Source organism: Sus scrofa, chromosome 13, assembly GCF_054392235.1.
Source record: "Sus scrofa isolate SSC_HxYL_T2T_F1_AM1 chromosome 13, Sscrofa_HxYL_maternal_Yorkshire_Landrace_v2.0, whole genome shotgun sequence".
In the NCBI taxonomy this organism is placed as follows: Eukaryota; Metazoa; Chordata; class Mammalia; order Artiodactyla; family Suidae; genus Sus; species Sus scrofa.
The window spans coordinates 143,346,506-143,367,149 of record NC_139395.1 but is presented as its reverse complement, the minus strand read 5'-3'; positions in this window follow the sequence as shown (position 1 = coordinate 143,367,149).

Genomic DNA, 20,644 nt, shown 5'->3' with positions numbered 1-20,644 from the left:
AGCAAGAGGCCTGGAACTTTGGATATGTGCATTATTGCTGTATCCTCAGTACATAGCATAATGTTGGCACATAATATCTGTTCACAAAATATCTACTGAGTTAACTGTTAGATAAAGCATTTGGTAGAGATGTATTAAAGTAGATCATGGCCATGCTGATCAAAGAATATTTTTAAAGTGTACTTTTAAAAACTTTTTTCAAAAATGAGTTTTGGAGTTCCCACTGTGGTACAGTGGGTTAAGAATCCGACTGCAATGGCTCTGGTCACTGTGGGGAGGTAAGGGTTTGATTTCTAGAGGTGCAGTGGGTTAAAGGGTTCAGTGTTGCCATTGCTGCAGCTTGGATTCAGTCCTTGGCCTGGGAGGGGATATGCCTCAGGTATGGCCATTTAAAAAAAAAAATGAGTTTTATGGTCAATTGATCTTTGACAAGGGAGGCAAGAACATAAAATGGGAAAAAGAAAGTCTATTCAGCAAGCATTGCTGGGAAACCTGGACAGCTGCATGCAAAGCAATGAAACTAGAACACACCCTCACACCATGCATGAAAATAAACTCAAAATGGCTTAAACACTTAAATATATGACAGGACATCATCAAACTCCTAGAAGAAAACAGGCAAAACACTCTCTGACATCAACATCATGAATATTTTCTCAGGTCAGTCTCCCAAAGCAGTAGAAATTAGAGCAAAAATAAACCCATGAGACCTCATCAAACTGAAAAGCTTTTGCACAGCAAAGGAAACCCAAAAGAAAACAAAAAGACAACTTACAGAATGGGAGAAAATAGTTTCAAATGATGCAACCGACAAGGGCTTAATCTCTAGAATATATAAGCAACTTATACAACCCAACAGCAAAAAAGCCAATCAATCAATGGAAAAATGGGCAAAAGACCTGAATAGACATTTCTCCAAAGAAGATATACAGATGGCCAACAAACACATGAAAAAATGCTCAACATTGCTGATTATAAGAGAAATGCAAATCAAAACTACCATGAGATACCACCTCACACCAGTCAGAATGGCCATCATTAATAAATCCACAGATAACAAGTGCTGGAGGGGCTGTGGAGAAAAGGGAACCCTCCTGCACTGTTGGTGGGAATGTAAACTGGTACAGCCACTATGGAGAACAGTTTTGGAGATACTTTAGAAATCTATACATAGAACTTCCATATGACCCCGCAATCCCACTCTTGGGCATCTATCCGGACAAAACTCTCCTTAAAAGAGACACATGCACCCACATATTCATTGCAGCCCTATTCACAATAGCCAGGACATGGAAACAACCCAAATGTCCATCGACAGATGATTGGATTCGGAAGAGGTGGTATATATACACAATGGAATACTACTCAGCCATAAAAAAGAATGACATAATGCCATTTGCAGCAATATGGATGGAACTAGAGAATCTCATACTGAGTGAAATGAGCCAGAAAGACAAAGACAAATACCAAATGATATCACTTATAGCTGGAATCTAATATCCAGCACAAATGAACATCTCCTCAGAAAAGAAAATCATGGACTTAGAGAAAAGACTTGTGGCTGCCTGATGGGAGGGGGAGGGAGTGGGAGGGATCAGGAGCTTGGGCTTATCAGACACAACTCAGAATAGATTTACAAGGAGATCCTGCTGAATAGCATTGAGAACTTTGTCTAGATACTCATGTTGCAACAGAACAAAGGGTGGGAAAAAAAAGTAATTGTAATGTATACATTTAAGGATAACTTGATCCCCTTGCTGTACAGTGGGAAAATAAGAAAATAATAATAATAAATAAAAAGAAAAGAAAAGAAAAATCTAGACCTTACTAGATAGTAGACATAATTTAAAAGATTTAGAGAAACAACTGGGTTAAAAAGGGAAATCTCTCTTTGCCAAGAGGAAACTTTAGCTTATACCATCATGTCCTAAAACCTAACCTTTGTTAATGGGCACTTATTTCTTACATCTAAATACATTTCTCAAAAATTAAGAAAAATAAAAAATAGTTATGGACACCACTGTCATTTGGGAGATTTTTCTTGGCTGCCACGAGAGTGCAGGCAAGCGACAATGATGAAGAAAATGAGACTATGTGGAGCCAGAGCAAGGGATTCTCATCCAATAGAATTGGCAGAAACTAGGGTAGGATGTCAACAGGTTTCACTTCCAGGGATATTAAGCAAACTGGCACAGGTTCTGACTCATGCAAGGGGAACCATGATCTAACAGAGAGCTAAAGCAAGATTTAGCAGTGTGAGTTATGGTAAAAGATTCCTAACTTCTGAGATACAAATATCTTGTATGCTGGAGTTACACTAAATTCTACTAATTTATATACATACGAAGAATTATCTGCCAATTGCATAAATCTCTCCTAAAGTATGTTTCTATTTTTCAAAGGAACTCAAGTATACTTGTGATTAATATATAAAAATGTATTTACAAGTATTACTAAGATCAGTATAACTTTTTGTGATTATATATATATATATTTTTAACCAAAGGTGACTAAAAAAAATTACATATGGGGAAGGTCTTAATTAAAAGGAAATCTCCAACTGAGAAGAGATGGGAATCCACTCTTAAAGATGAAACGCATAGTCAGTTTTTCTGCAGCAGACCATAATTTAGGAATCCTCTTTCTACATGTTATTTTCCCCCATGATACCTGTAACTAGAAGGGCAGGATTACAAATTCAAATTCAGAGAAGAAAAGAGGATGAATCTGTGTAATTCAAGCTGTCAGCAATGTATGGTCTCAGCAGATTCTTGGGTAAACACATCTAGGGAGTTTGTGTCCTGTAACACATTCGTGAGATTTCTCAATGTTTTTCTTGTTTCTATATGGAGGATTCTTGAAATACAAAAGATGTTCGGTGCTAGAGAGAGTTGTACTAAAGATATGAAAATATGAATGAGAAGTTTACACACTGATTACAGTGGCTACCTCTAAGGAATAAGGGATTTGGGAAACTGTGAGACATAAATTACTTTTGCAATAATGACCATAGTATTGGTTCCTATCACTCATATCCTCTTGCAATATGACATTGTGGACCTCCATCAAAACATGGAGTCTAATTGTCCTTCCATTGATTCTAGGCTAGACTGGATCTTTGACTATGATTGCCAATAAAATGCTGTCGAAATAACATTTTGAGACCTGAAAGTCCTAGCATTAAGAAGGTTAGGCAACATCTGTTTTGATGATCTGAAAGAATTAAGTTGCCTTGTAAAAAAAATCTGACAATCCTAACATCTCTATGCTGTTGAAAATTTACTAGCCACATGGAGAGGCTATGTGGAGGGGGGAACAATTATCCCCAGCCAGAATCCCTAGTGGAGCTCCCTAATGACAGCAAACACCAAGAGGATTGCCAAGCATTTTGGAAATGGATCTTCAAAACCCAGCTGAGCGGTTCCAGAGGAAGCCGTGTGGGACAGAGATAACCTGGACCAATTTGTTGAATGTGAAACAAATCAATGAATGTTATTGCTTAAGCTAAGAAGCTGTAGAGTGGTATATTGCATGGCAATACATAACCAAAAGAGTATGTTTTGATTATCTGTAAAGTTTCAATTCTTTGAGAAAAGGCCACATGTTTGAGGCAAATATGGAAAAATGTTGACCTTGGTCTGGATATGGTGATATTTTCCATTTATTTTTTTCTTTACATACAAAATATTGCATATTTCATAACTCAGTGTTTAAAAACATATTTAGACCTGCACTTCTTGCTAGGATAGAATAAATAGTTCCAACCATGTTCTCCCTCCATAAACAAGTATAAAGTTGGAGAAAACATATGTGGCAACTGTTTACAAGTCCCAGGCTTTAGGTAGTATAATTCCTGAGAGAAGAGTAATACATGAAGTGAGCCTCTCATGCTCTTGCCAACTCTGTAGCTTGGGATAATTTTCCAAATTTTACAAAGGGCGTGGAGGCAGTCTCTGAGCAGGCTGCTGACATATTTAGAATTTGTGGGTAGGCGATAGAAGAAGTGGGAGCTGAACCCAGGAGTTCCCAAGTTCTTAGCCAAAACCTGCAACATGGGAGTTCCCATTGTGACTCAGTATGTTAAGAACCTGACATAGTCTCCCTGAGGATGCAGGTTTGATCCCTGGCCTTGCTCGTTGGGTGAAGACCTAGCATTGCTGCAATGTGCGGTGTAGGTCGCAGATGTGGCTCGGATCCAGAGTTGCCCTGACTGTGGTATAGGCCAGAAGCTGCAGCTCCAATTCAGCCCCTAGCTTGGGTACTTCCATATGCCACAGGTGTAGCTCTGAAAAGAAAATTAAAAAAAAAAAAAAAAAAGCCTGTAAGATGAAACTCTATGAGGCCCAACAGAAAGCAGCATCCATAGAAATAGAGAATGGAAGAGCAATTCTAGAGGGCTCCAGATGCTGGGAGATGTTAGATGAAAGACCCACACAAAGTAGAGAGACCTCATTCACATATCTGATATTCAGGTAAGCTACCAAAGAGGCCATAAGTGATATGGATAGTGTACTTGCAAAAATAACCTAGCACAACCTAAAACCAAGCTTTGGTAGATAGCTGCCTGCTGGCATAAAATTCAGCAATCACTGAAAAAAATTTAACCCAGACTCCTTATAATGTATCATTCAAAATGTCCAGAAAAGGAAAAGTTTTCTCACCAAAAATTACTAGACATGTAATGGCAGAGGAGAATGCGGTGAATAATCAAGAAAAAAAGCAATCCTGAGGGGACAAACACCAAGATGACCCAGAGGTCAGAATTAGCAGGCAAGGACATACAGAGCCTATGTTAGCAGTTATTATAAATATTTTAAGGACTTAAATCAAAACATATGGGCATCATGAGTGACCAGCTAGAAACTCAGTAGAGAAATAGAAATTATACACAAAAAAGTGAACAGATACAGAATTTTAGCAGATAAAAACAGAAAATATAAATGAAAATCCTAGAAACAGAAAGTACAATATCGGAGGTGAAAAAAAAAATCACTGGATGGGCTTAATTATAGATTGGAGATGGCAGATCAAGACTCCATGCACTTCAGAGGGGGAGGGAGTGGGATGGATTGGGAGCTTGGGGTTAATAGATGCAGATTATTGCCTTTGGAATGGATTAGCAATGAGATCCTGCTGTGTAGCACTGAGAACTATGTCTAGTCACTTATGATGAAGCATGATAATGTGAGAAAATAGAATGTATATATGTATGTGTAACTGGGTCACCATGCTATAGTAAAAAATTGACAGAACACTGTAAATCAGCTATAATGGAAAAAATAAATAAAAATCATTATATAAAACCCCCCAAAAAATAATAAAAATAAAAATAGAAATTATTTAATCTGAAAAAACAGAAAACAGATTAAAATTTAAAAAAAGAGCTTCTGGTACCGGTGGAATAACATCACATTGTTTGGAACACAGACATTTAAGGACTCAAGAGAGGAGAGAAAGAGAAAGAAGACAGAAAAACAAAACAAACGGAAAAAGAACTTGAGAAAATAATGGTTGAGATTTTCCCAGATTCTATTTCAAAATATCAATCTACAGGTCCCAGAAGCTCAGGAAACCCCAAGAAAGAGAAATACAGAGGAAAAGCACCAAGGCCACTCTAGTCAAAATTGATGACCACCACAGAGGAACAGAAAAATCTTCAAAGCATCTGAAGAAAAATGACATATTATATACAGCAGGAAAATTATGTAAATGATAACTGGCCTCTAACCATAAATAATCCAGGCTAGAAAATAATAAAGTTACAAATTTAGAGTGATTAAAAATAAGTATCCATCAAATCGGTATTTAATATGTAACAAATGGTTTTCAAAAATAAAAATACAGTTAATTTCCTGTCTCTTGGAACATATTCATATGGCTTCTCTCTACCTTTATCCCTGGCTCTAGCCACTGAGGTTTGAGCAATAGCTCTTGCCAGTCCCGTGATGATAAAGGACTAAATATTTCTGTTTCCCCCACTGACACAAATGAAAGACCTCCTGCATAAAGTATTGACTGACAAGGAGAAACCACTGCAATGGCTCATTGGTGAAATGAAGTTGAAGAGGTTCTAATTTCCCTACTGAAAACCTCGGGGACAAGGAAGGAATGATACAGTCTGAAAGTTCAGGGGAGGCAGCGCTCCATGGAGTAGACCAATAAGATACGAGAGGTGAGATGGAGGCAGCAGAGAATCCCTTGCCCTCCCAATCTACCATGGACCCTTTCAAGGTGCAGTGATTCCTTAAAGTCAGTCCAGATTTATCCTGCAGAACTCAAGCGAGTCATGAGAGATCGTGGCCAGCACAGCAACATATCACTCTGTGTTTGGTTTCCCTCCGTCTATGCTTTGCTTTTCCTCTTTGTCTCGTGAAACTTTGTATGATTCAGGAGGCAAAATGGAACCTCTAAGCCTCTTAGAGCTGAGGATTAAATTGACATAGAAAGCTTAACAGGAGAAAAGCGTAAAAATAAATTTAATGTAAATTTTACATGACAGGGAGCCCTCAGAAGTAAATGAAGACCCAATGAAGCAGTTCGATTTGAAAGCCTACGTATTCTGAATTGGACTAAGTGTAGCAAATTTTGAAAATGTGACAAAGCAGACAGGCTAGGGCTAGGGTGGTTAACTGGGTAGAAAGGTGACTAGGAAGACAATTGTTAGTTTAACAAAGTTTATTCTTATAGGTTTCCTCAGTGACGAAAATGTTTATTTCTTCTTGGTAGAAGAAAGACGTGTTCCATATGGGGGTTTTTATCCCCTGCTTTTGGAAGAAAAAAAGAGGAGGTCACAGTGCCCTTCTTAATCCTTCTTCTTCTTCTTTTTTTTTTTTTTTCAAATGTCTTTAGCTCAAAATAATCCTTATGTCAAAGTGGCATATTTTAAGGTGGCGTGTTTTGTCACCCTTCAGTACCCTTCGTTAAAACATCAGCATGTGATTTTTGCCTTGGGTTTTCTTTCCAAAGGACTCAGTCTAAAACCCGTGTCCTAGAATATGGAGGGCATATGGAAATGTGGTCAACAAGGAGACTGTAAGGACAGGTTGAAGCTAGATCATGAAGTCTTCAGTGTCAAGTTCAGCATTCAAAGTTATCTCAGGTTCCAAGAATCTATGATTCTGTATTCACACAGAGTGATGGGAACATAATTCTGCATCAATAAATTGACTCAGTGCCTGTCCAGTCATTCATTAGCTAATTAAACTGGGGAGTGAAGATTGCTGATTCTTTCTCTTCACATAATTCCTATGAATCTCTCTTTCACTTAATTACATGGGTTGTACTGTCATTCCTGTCAGTAGCCCATCTCTTTTGTGCTAGGGAGGAAAGGTCTGCCAGAGGTGAATCAAAACTTCTTCAGGGAATTAGTTAATGAGAGCAGCAACCTCAAGCATGAAAGTCCCCCCTCCTTACCAGAGGGGACTATTTAGTGCTTAAGCAGCTAAAGAACTCCCAAAACAGTTCTTTTGTGCTAGTATCAATATAGTGAGAGCTTTAGGCAATTTCTGATACTGATACGGAGTCTAGTGGCTAGTGTATGTTTCTGACTTAAGTTGGGGGTTGGGGGGGTAAAAAAGAATAGCTATAAACTAACAAATTACATGACAAATAAATCTTTGCAGAACGTTTGGTCCTGTCCAAAACATCCATAAGATATTTGGTCCATGGCAAAATGTCCTTATATTTGCAGGTCTATTTGGTCCTGTCCAAAACCATTTGGTATAGACAAGATATGCTGATATACATTTTGGATAGTACCAAATATCTACTAACCCACATAGATTATTTGCAAATTATAAAATATGCTAGAGTGAAATCATCTTTATACCTAACCTATAGATGATGATCAGTGAGCAGGTTGACTATATCTCTGAAGTTAATTTGTGCTGTTTATGTTTTTACAGAAATATAGTCTTTCTTTATCTTTATAGGGTAAGTGAGGGAAAAGATAAGCAATATAAACATATCGTGTTTGTTTACTTACTGTGCAATGGAGTTTTGAGGTTAAAAACAAGATGTGAATATTACATTTGCATTGCATTAGAGGTATCTTACCTTGAGACACAGCACGACTTGAGACAAGGATTGAGGGATAAGTAGTTTATTTGGGAGGAGATACAGAAGAGGATGATGGGAAAGGGGAAGTGAGCTTAGGAAAAGAAGAATGCCAATGGGTATGTAACTGGAGCATAATTCACCAGGGAACTTGGGGTGAGAGTGAGGAACATACTTCAGAGTTGTCCCAGTCAAGGTCAAGACAGCCAAAAATTATTTTTCAAAGGTCTTTCACTGCATGAAGGCTGTTTTACGAGGTCTACTAGATTTCATTTTAAAGCTATCAGCTGTCTCTCCTCTACAATATATTCTTCACCAAATTGGACCTAAACCAATTTGCCCAATCCTATTTTATGTCTGGATACACAGAAAACTGTAACTCCAAATGGTTTGGGTGTGGGTCAATATCATGTATATAATACCCTGCCAACCATGAGCAGTTGTTCCTTGTACCATCATTTTGAAACACTGGGGAAAACAGTGGATGAGCAGGACTCACCAATTGTCTTGACATTCATGAGTAATTCATCACAGATTGAACTTGGGCATCTTGAATCTTAGTGTTAGGTTCTTATCATTGTGAAACACAGCTTCTTGAATGATTTTATCCCTCATATCACTTGGCTCACTGATGGTTATATGGTCGGGGATAAATAGATAACTGGTAAATTAATCGTGAGATTTTTTTTTAAAAAAAGGGAATAAACGGTTTCTGAATACCAGTGTCCAAATTCTTGTCTTAAATTCTCTCTTCCCAGGGGAAACATCTGTTCAAGGGATGTTAGGCATGGCTGATGGAGATGTCTCCTAACAAAGATATGTATGGAGTTAATTCTCAGCAGTAAACAAAATTGATTATTTCTATGTCCCCCGCTTTCCAGGGACTCTTTCACTATCTAGTCACACTTCTTAGCAAAGCTCCCTGTAGTGGCAATAAATTTGAGTTCATCCTGTTATAGTACTTAATGGACTTAAGAACGGCTGAGCTGAAAAGTCAAACCCAGGCAGGAGTTACAAGTTTTACAAGTTGGGATAAAAGTTTTATAAATATTGACTCCACTTAATGGTTTAAGTCAGAGGAAGATATCTCATTATGATAATGACACCTCCCTAAAGCACTGCTTGTTGTGCTGAGGTTGTCTAGGTGTACTAATATCATCAAAAATTTAGTTAATAAAACTGATTTGTTCAATATCTAGCCTCATTATTACTTAAAGTGTTGATAACATAGAATATGTCTCACAGCGAAATCTTGAAAAATATTGTGGTGAGAAACAAAAGGAAATTTGTGGATGGTGAGGACCCATTATGAATTAATCAGGACTGAGCAAAATGGGTTATGCGGAGCCAAGCTTATTTGAACGACTTTGTGTCCCATTCAAATCTTCAGGCCACCAGCTAGAATGAGACCAGTGGTTTTGCTTATTCAATTCAAGTTTATATAAATCCTTAAATCTGTTTTTCCACCCCAAAAGACTTCCTAGAATCTACCAAAAGAAGAGGAAATAATTCAGTGAAGGTGACATATTGTGGGTAAGCAGTAAGTCATGACTATAAATGAAAGAAAAGGAGGTAATAAACCGGAATATCCATACAAAAAATAGATTCACTGGGGGGAAAAAACAATAAACATTCTAAGTTAAACAAAGCAGTGGTGTTGTAATTATTTATTTATTTATCTTCTTTTTAGGGTTGTACTGGCAGAACCCTAAAAAGAAATGGAAATTCCCAGGCTTGGGGTCAAATTGGAGGAGCTACAGATTCTGTTTTCACCACAACCACAGCAATGTGGGGTCTGAGCCGTGTCTTTGACCTACACCACAGCTCACAGCAATGCCAGATCCTTAACCCACTGAGCGAGGCCAGGGATGGAACCCACATCCTGTCATGGATGCAAGTCAAGTTTGCTACTGATGAGCAGCAACTGGGAACTCATGTTTACATAATTTAAATCCATGAACTTTTTGTGAGGCAACTGCGGATCTATTATTGTGTTAGGTACTATGATGGCTGTGAAAATGTACAATAAGAATCTTGAATTATCTTCTTTTAAGATTTTGCATGCTACAAATAGCTTATAAAAAAGTGTTTAGTAGAGTATTGCCATAGGATATTTAAGGTGAAAGGATCCCAGATATAATTAATCTCCACATTTTACATAGGGGAGACTGGAGTCCAGAACTTGGAAATCCTTCCGTTCCATCATAGAGCAAAGGGTATTAGGTGGCCGGAGAACACTTAACCTGGCTGGATAACAATGCAAATATTTAAGACCATTTTGTGATGAACAATGTTTTTTTTTTAAATTAATTTTCTTGGTAAATAGAGAACATTTACATGAATACAATGAATGGTGGAATAATTATTCATTTTAATCAACATTTATAATCACAAACTATGTGACATGCACCATGCTAAATTCTTTGCATCTCAATATTTTCTCATTTAATTCCCACGATAGGCTGAAAGGTGTATATTACAATGAAAAATAAGGAATTGCTATCCTTGTCCTCAAGCAATTCAGATTTAGAGGGAGACCCAGACACTGACTTAGTTAGTAACAAATGTAATGCAACAAGTACAGAAACACATAGAACTGTATTATCTGTAAGACTGGTAGAAGAAGCAATTTTTTCTGCCCTAAAGAAATCGTGGAATTCTTAGCTGGAGAATACCATCTTGGACTTCTGATTTTTTAAAAATAAGTTTCTTTTTGTCTTTTCTAGGGCCGCTCCCACAGCATATGGAGTTTCCCAGGCTAGGGGTCTAATCAGAACTGTTGCTGTCCGCCTATGCCACAACCACAGCAAGGCCAGGGATCGAACCTGCAACCTCATGGTTTCTAGTCAGATTCGTTAACCACTGAGCCACAATGGGAACTCCTAAAAATAAGTTTCTCAAGTAGGTTAAATGAGGATAAGGATCTTGTAGACAAGAGGGAACTGTGTGATCAAAAGAGTGATTTCTTGAAAACACTCCCCTATCTCCACTGCACAGTGAGGCAAGTTCTAAACCAGATCTCTGAGTAACAGAAAGGAAAAAGCTCAAATCAGGGTCAGAGAAGAGCAAATAGGATCCCCGAGATTAGTTCCTAACAAGAGTAAGTCAGGAAAATGGCGAAACATAGATGTATAACTCTATGAGTCACAGATTTATAAGGGACAAAACCTTTAGACTAAACCTGCAGACCATATCCCAAAGTCACACACAAGGAGAAAAATCACAGAGCTTATAGGGAGGCTCTTCATTTGAAGAGATTCTCAAAGAAAAATGCTTTTTGCTCCTGAGCTTCTCTAGAAGAAGCCTTGACTTCAGACCCTAAGTGAACTGTAGGATGCCTGCCAGTTTCCTTTTCTGACTTCACTTGGCATCCAACACTGTTCTTCCTCACAGATAACAACATTCTTTCTCAAGCATAGTAAGCATCATTTCAGTATATTGTCTGGTCTATATACATATTAAGGTGTTCACATATTATTAGTTAAGGTGCCTATTAATTCCAAGTCATGTTTGTTTCCCCCTCTTCTTACATGCTCAACACCAGCTATTTCTTAACTTGGGAGAAAAAAAAAAATACACACCAGCCTTGTCTTCTCCTGTCCTCTTTTCCTCTAGGAGCTGAGATTCTGAATTTGGAAATCTCAGCCCTGCCTATTTTTGGAAATATCCACCCTTCCACTTTCCTTGAGATAGTCCTATTCTATGTCTGGAATAGTCAGGAGCCTCTACCCTTTAGCAGGTGGAGTTCGAATTAGTCAAACTAAGGAAGGCACCCAAACACAAACAAAACAACAAATGGACCATTATTCTACTCCTATTCATTTGTTTAATCCCAGTAGATATTCTATGGGAGATGACTATGGGCTAGGACCTCTTCTGGTTCGTGGAGATACAGTTATAGACCAGGCAAACATAAATTTTATCAGCATATTGGGAGTTCCCATTGTGGCTAAGTGGGTTAAGAACCCAACTAGGATGCATGAGGATGTGGGTTCGATCCCTGGCCTTGCTCAGTGGGTTAAAGATCTGGTATTGCTGTGGCTATGGTGTAGGTTGCAGATTCAGCTCCAATTTGACTCCTAGCCTGGACACTTCCATATGCTGCAGGTGTGGCCCTAAAAAAAAGGAAGAAAAATTATAGGTATATAGAATCTTACAGTGCAACGGAGACATATGATGCACAAAAACACACATAAGCACTTGATTTAGAGTTAACATATGAGCTACTCAGAAAAGTACAATGCAGTGAGAGGCTATGATGGGAGGGCCCACCCAGTCTGGAAAAATAAGAAATTTTGCTGAGGAAGTGACAATTTTAACTGAGACTTAAATGTATTAAATGTGTGTGTGTGTAAGTTAGGAGAGGAGAGGCTGCCTCCCTTCACATCCAAAGTCATTGTGGAAGAGAGTAATGACATTTTTGAAGAACTGGAAAAAGGTCACTATAGCTGAACAGTGGGGAGGAAAACATGGGTCTGGATAAGATGGAAGATGTAGGCAGAGGCATATAGTGTAGGATCTTATAGACCATACTATGAATTTTGATCTTTATCCTAAGTGTAATGAAAAAAGAGTTGAAGGCTTTTAAATTAGGTGTGTTAGAGATTGGTATCTGCACTGCCAAAAGATTGCTCTAAAAGCTTTTTGGGGAGTTCCCGTCGTGGCTCAGTGGTTAACGAATCCAACTAGGAACCATGAGGCTGCAGGCAGGTTCAATCCCTGGCCTTGCTCAGTGGGTTAAGGATCCGGCGTTGCCTTGAGCTGTGGTGTAGGTTGTAGACGCAGCTTGGATCCCGAGTTGCTGTGGCTCTGGCGTAGGCCGGTGGCTACAGCTCCGATTCGACCCCTAGTCTGGGAACCTCCATATGCCACGGGAGCGGCCCAAGGAATGGCAAAAAGACGAAAAATAAAAAAATAAAAATAAAAGCTTTTTGGAAAATGGATTGAAAGGGACAAAAGTGAGGGGGAAGAGACTTGGTAATAAAGGAAATTCAGTAGTGTAGGTGTGAATGATAGCTTCCTAGTCTAGAGAGGTGGCGAGAAAGATGGAAAAACTTGAAAAATCCTTATGAGGTTTAGTCAGAACTTTGCAGTTGGTTGGAAAAGATGGAGACTAAAGGAGAAAAGGGGCTTTCCTGAATGAATAACTTGGTAAATAGTCCTGCTGTTTACTCAGGTAGTAAGCACTGGAGGAGAAATGAAACATTAGAGTGAAAAATGAATGGTTCACTTTGGGATGTTGTTGAAAAGCTTGTAAGAAATCTTGGTATGGTAGTCCAAAGAGAGGTGAGGTGGGAGATATAAATTTTAGAGTCACTAGTATGTAATAAGAAAGTCATGCATTTCTAGAAGAGAATGAAGCGAAGCATGGTAAGAAAGGAGAACCTAGACACAAACCCTGAGAAAGTTTGTCTCTTAAAGATCAGAGGAGGAGGAAATGGTAAAAGAAACTGAAGAAGAATCACTAGCAAAGTAGGAGAATACCAGGGAGTTTTTCGATAAGGAGGGTGCGGTCCACCAAGGAGATTCTGAAAATGTATCCAGGAAAAGGAGAACCTAAAGTTTTCTTTGCATTTCACAGCAACGAGACTATTAGAAAGGACCATTTTAGTGGCCTTGGGAAGAGGAAGCAAGGTTGAAATAGGCTGAAGTAAATATATGGGAAACAACCAGAAGCAGGAAATTATTTCAGGAAGTTTGGCCTTGGCGAAATGGAAAAATAGGTAAGAGACTATGTGAGGAGTCCAATAAAATTTAATTTGTTGTTTGTTTTAGAAAGAGGAGAGAAAAAAGGTTTGATTAAATGACAGTGGATCATGGAGGTCCTGATCCCAGAGAGAAGGGTGGATCATCTTTATAACTACCATCTCTGTCATAGTTGAAGGAAAAAGGTGAGTTTAGAGATATTTGTCATAATGCAGGGCCCATATTGACCAAAGAGTCTACTCTTTAAAATGAGGCCAAAACTTTCATGCGTGGGGGTCTTTTGGCCTTTTTAAGGGCCACACCCATGGCATATGGAGGTTCCCAGGCTAGGGGTCCAGTTGGATCTGTAGCTGCTGGCCTATGCCACAGCCACATCAAAGTGGGATGTGAGTCATGTCTGTGACCCACACCACAGCTCATGGCTATGCCAGATCCTTAACCCACTGAGTGAGGCCAGGGATCGAACCCATATCCTCATGGATGCTCGTCAGGTTAACTAACCACTGAGCCACAACGCGAACTCTGAGGCCAAAACTTTTTTATTGACAGTTTCTTTCTCTGATCTCCATTCTAAGAGTCTGGTTTCCTGTTACTTACAACATCTTTAGGCTTAAAGAATCTTATTTCTTACACAGACATTGCTAATTTAATTTTGAATCCTCTAATAGATCCTGGATTTTGAACCTGGTTTTTCTTCTCTTTCTGATTCCGTAGGTTACATTTCAAAAGATTTCTTGCTCAGGGGTTTCACCTTAGCTACAGTTCCAAATGATGTTCTGTTTTGCATCATGTGCTGCAAGTGAAGAAGGACGTTTTTTATCCTTGACTTTGAGTGCAGAGTCTGGACCAGAATCTAAGCCCCTACTTAACTTCTACTTGGGTACTTATGCTTTCATTCGTTATAAAAAACACTACTTGAAAACTGAATGAACTCCTACAATGTATTGTGTCAGTGCCTAGAAATCCCTCCTGCCATGCCCATCTGCTGGAGTAAAGCCCCTTCTGGAAGTTTATTCATGTTGGTGTTCAATAGTAGTTGTATATGTTGTTATTACTATTACTCTCTCCTGGATTCTTCCAGAGAGGTCTCTGTATCTCATGGCTCTTCTTGATACATAAATGACAAACATCTTGGTGTTTTGTTTCTAGATTTAAAACATATATAATCAAATTCCTAATTACTGCTAACTTTACAGAAATAAAGCATAGAAAGGAATACTATGAAAAATTTTATGCCCACAATTAGATAACATAGATGAAATGGACAAATTCCTAGAAAAACATAGACTGTCAAAACCAAATGAAGAAGTAAAATAGAACTATAAGAAATAAGATTGAATTAAGGTTTCAAAAAAACTACCCACAAAGAAAAGTCCAGGACCAGATGACTTCACTGTCAAATTCTACCAAGTATTTAAAGAAGATTAAACACAAATCCTTTGGAAATTTTTCAAAAATTAAAAGATAAGAGAACTTCCCGATTAATTCTATGACACCAGTGGTTTTTTTTCTTTATTCTTTTTTTTTTTTTTTTTTTTTTTGTCTTTTTGCCTTTTCTAGGGCCGCTCCTGTGGCATATGGAGGTTCCCAGGCTAAGGGTCTAATCAGAGCTATAGCCGCTGGCCTACGCAGAGCCACAGCAACATGGGATCCAAGCCACATCTGCAACCTATACCACAACTCACGGCAACACCGGATCCTTAACCCACTGAGCAAGGCCAGGGATCAAACCTGCAACCTATGGCTCCTAGTTGGATTCATTTACCACTGAGCCACGATGGGAACTCCCAGACACCAGTGTTATCTTGATACAAAAACTAAACAATGACAGAGTAAGAAAAGAAAGCTACAGAACAGTATTCCTTATAAATATAGAAGTAAAAAGCCTCAATAAAATAGTAGCAAACTGAATCTAGTAACATATTCAAAGGAATCACACATCATGGCCAAATGGAATTTATCACAGGAATACAAGGCTTATTTAACAAAAAAAATTGATGTAATACACCACATTGATAGAATAAAGAATAAAACCACCACGGTCCATCTCAGTAGATGAAAAAAAAAAGTTTGACAAAATCCAATAGTCTTATAATAAAAACCCTCAACAAATTAGGAATTGAGGGGAATTTCTTCGACCTGGCAAAAAAATCCAGAACTAATATCATATTTAAAAGTGAAAGATTGAAAGTTTTGCCACCTAAGATCAGGAACAAGATAAGTAGATCCACTCTCACCATTTCTAGTCATCATTGTACTGAAGGTTATAGCCAGAAAAATTGGTAGGAAGAAGAAATTTAAAAAAAACCCTAGATTGGAAAGGAAAGAGTAAAACTGTATTTGTGGATGACATGATCTTTTAAACAGAAAATCGGAAGGAATCTTTGAAACAAACAAAAATGTTACAGCTAATAAATGAGGTCATCACGTTTGCAAGAGATAAGATCACTATAGAAAATCAATTATATTTTATACTCAGCAATGAGCAGTGAAAATATTAAAGGGAAAAATTCCACTTATTATAGTACCAAAAAGATAAATCATTTAGAAGTAATTTGAACAAAATTAGTGTAAGACTTGTTCACTGAAAATTATAAAACAGCCTTGAAGGTAATCAAAGACCTGAGTAGTTAGAAATTATGTATATACTGATTGAAAGACTTGATGGTGATATTCCCCAAAGTTATCTACAAATTCAAGTTAATTGCTATCAAAATCCCCATTACTCTCTTTCATAGAATTTGACAAGTTAATTCTAAAATTTATATAGAAATATAAGATATCTAGGGAAAAAAGGGACAAAGGTGGAAGTCTCTTACTTCCTGGTTTTAAAGCTTAACTACAAAGCTACATTAATCAAGACAATGTGGTTCTGGCATAAGGATACACAAATTGATCAATGAAATAGGGTAGAGAATCCAGAAATAAAATAATACATCTATAATAATTGATTTAGATAAGAGGCTCAGACCATTCAATAGGGAAAGAATAGTCTTTTCAACAAACGGTGCTAGGACAACTAGGTATACACATGAAAAAGACTAAATTTGGACCTTTTCCTTACATCATATGCCAAACAATGCAAAATGGGTTAAACATCTACATTTTAGAGATATATTTATAAAACCCTTAAAAATACATGTAAATCTTCATGATCTTGATTAGGCAGTGGTTTCTTAGATACAGTACTCAAAACACAAAAAACGAAAGATAACATAGATAAGTTGGACTTTATCTGAATAAAAATGTTTGTGCTTCAAAGGATATTATCAAGAAAGTGAAAAGACAATTGACAGAATGTAAAATATGTTTGCAAATTATATATCTGATAAGGGACTGGTATCCAGACTATAAAGAAGTCTTAAAACTTAATAATAAAAAGAAAAATAACCAAATTTTAAGAATTGTCAAATTACTTGAATAGACATTTCTACCTCATTTTGAAAAAAAAAAAGGCCTTTCTGAACTCCTTTTAAAAAATCCGTGTACTGGCTTATCAGAATGCCAGATCCTCTGCTTTTGCCTTCTTCCTTCCTCATGCTGTTTTTATTCATTCATTTGACTACATGTTGGGAATTTTACCAAGAACTAACAGGGTCAGAGAGAGGTCAAAATGATATTGTTCAATTTTTCTACTTACTGTGAAAAAAAAACTCCTGAGAGGTTAATAGAGTCAGAAAGTAATTATTCAAATGGGTTTGAATCACACATGGACCCTGATTATCTGCTCTTTTCCTGTCACTCATTACAAGAAATAGTTAAGAGGTAGGTGAATCTTAAAGTTATCTGTAAATTATCACTTGACAGACAATATCTACTGATCAAACAGCAGTGTCCTTTATATGCTATAATTGAAATACAGACTAGGCAATCACAAAAATTGCTCTTGAAAATGCAAAGTGAGAGTGCCATTAAGTTGCTTAAAATTGGTGTCTCTGTTATTGGAACAATCACTCATTTTTCATTTCTGTTATTCTCCAGTTGTGGGCAAGAGAGAACGTGGGTTGAGAGTATGGCTCTGCAGAACACAAGAATCAGAAATAGGTGTTAGAACGTTACAGGACTTGACAGCTACCAGTTCTGTTTCAAATAACACTGCTAAATCTGAAAATAAGTTGGAAGAACTATCTTCAGAGCTGCCAAGCCGAATAAGAAGGTATACTCCTCTCTCGTTAAAAGAGCCAAGTCTAAAAGGGAAGATGAGAAGATGAGGTGAACTTGTGGATTCTGTTTTTTTCTGAATTCTAAAACTGTAAGTCAAAACAGGGATATAGCTAGGATAAAGAAGCTAAAACCATGATGAAAAGTTTGAGGACGTTTTCTTCATCTTCTGCCTTTTCATGGAGTGCTTATTTATCTATTTTTATGTGTTGACAATATGCATAAAATGGCTATTTTGTAATATTAAACTTTTTAAGTTAATTTGGTCATTCTAGAATGTATCTTCTTGCTCACTTAAGCTCCTTTCAAGCAAACAACCATTAACTAAACAGTAGCTGTTAGCCTTTTAACCAAATGAGAGCATCATAATTTAAAAAAAAAAAAAAAAAAAAAAAGGAGTATGGCTCTGCAGTTGGGCAGATCTAGATTTCACTTTTGGCTCCACAACGTTCTTCCTTTGCTGTAAAATGTGAACTATTACAACAATTTTATAATGATTGAGGGACTATGGTGGGAATTAAGTAAGATAGTGCAGGTGAAGTACTTAGAAAAGGGCCTGGCACGGATTGACTGTTCACTGAGTGGCAGCAATAACCTCGCCATGTATTATTACTGTGTATATTACTGGCTCCAGAGACAAATAATCTAACTTCATTTATCTGTCCAATACGATCAATGTAAATATTTTTAAAATTTGAACAATTAAGTTGGTTATATATCCATGAGAAGAATTTAGTAAAATAATTTGATTATTAGGGTGAGAGGGATGAAAGACTTCATGAAAAGGCTTTGCAAACTTTCCCCCAAAGAGGATGGATGGTCACGAATAAGGAACTTATTTTTCATCACTTTGCTAGTATTAATTAAAATATGACAGAAGAAGAGATTCAGAAGATTGTACCAGAATTCTTGAAATAAGCATTTGTGGAACAAAAGTCACACATATGCTTTTGTTCAGAAGTGAGTCATCAGTACCCAACCTTATCAGAGAAGGTAGCTTAATTATTTTGCCTCTTCTAAGAAGGCAAACTCTATGAGAAATGGGGTTCCTGGTTCTGTATAACAAAATTTAAAAAAAATCTAGACAATATTATTTACCTTTAAAAACTTTTTTTTTTTCCTTTTTATGGCTGCACCTGTGGCATATGGAGGTTCCTGGGCTAGAGGTCAAATCAGAGAAGGGGAGCCCTATGACACAGCCACAGCAACACTGGACCCGAGCTGCATCTATGCTTCAGCTTATGGCAACACCGGATCCTTAACCCACTGAGTGAGGCCAGCGATCAAACCTGCATCCTCACAGAGGCTACCTTAACCCACTAAGCTACAATGGGAACTCCCCCAAAAACATTTTTTAAAAATAAGTAAGGAACAATGAGGTGAGCATATCTTTAATATTGGCTTATAGTTAACTTTCACATTTCATTTGGTAATTTAATCTCAGGTCTTTATTTTGGATTATTAGTTTTATTATCAGTATATTTTATGTATGATCGATCAGATTTATCTCTATCTTTTACATAAAATTTAACTTTTTTCTTTAATATTTAACTTGGAATTATACTATTTTTTCACCGTATTTGTAGTCTTTGTCCATCAAAAGATGCTGATATCCCATTTTCCATTTTGATGAGGTTTAAAAAAAATAAAGTTTAAAAAGCTAATCTAAGTAACTGATTGAGTAAATAATGATAGCATGGAGGTGTATTCAAATGATAGAAGCATGATAAAACTTTTAAAATCAAGTCTCAAAGACTGTTTATTTTTGAATTTTTAGGCTCGAGAAAAAACAGACATTTTGGAGTTCTCGTCATGGCTCAGTGGTTAATGAATCCAACTAGGAACCATGAGGTTGCAGGTTCGATCCCTGGCCTTGCTCAGTGGGTTAACGATCTGGTGTTGCCGTGAGCTGTGGTGTAGGTTGCAAACATGGCTCGGGTCTGGCATTGCTGTGGCTGTGGTGTAGGCCGGTGGCAGCTCTGATTAGACCTCTAGCCTGGGAACCTCCATATGCTGAGGGTGCAGCCCCAGAAAAAGACAAAAAAAAAAAAAAAAAAGAAAGAAAAAAGAGAAAACAGACATTTAAAGTGTTGCAATTATTTTTCACTTATTTAGCTTTGTAACTAGAGATAATGTTGAAGACGGTCAACACATTTTGCCTCCAAATTACCAGACATTTCACTTGTTGTTCATTCATGCATCAACAGTGTTTTCACTTATTTTCCATCAACTCACTCTTTCTTATAAATAGAATAGAATAGAAACAACTATATCAATAACTCTCTCAACGTATTTACAATTTAATATTGAAGGTGGGGGTTAATATTGAAGGTGGTGCAGTGGGTTAATGATCCAGCCGGCATTGTTACAGCCATGGTGTAGGTCACAGCTGAGGCTGGGATTTGACACCTGGTTCACGAAATCCAATATTCTGTGACCATGACCATAATATATAATATTATATATATATATAATATATATAGGACACAATAATATATAATATTATATATATATATATATATAGGACACAATAACCTATGACTGTAATGAAAAGCGGAATGGGTTTTCCAGCTGTCATAGATTTATTAACAAAATATTATAGCAATACAAAAGAAGTAGGAAAATGTTATATAGCACAGGGAACTATACTCAACATCTTGTAATAATGTAACCTATAGTGAAAAAGAACCTAAATATCTGTACATATATACATATAACTAAA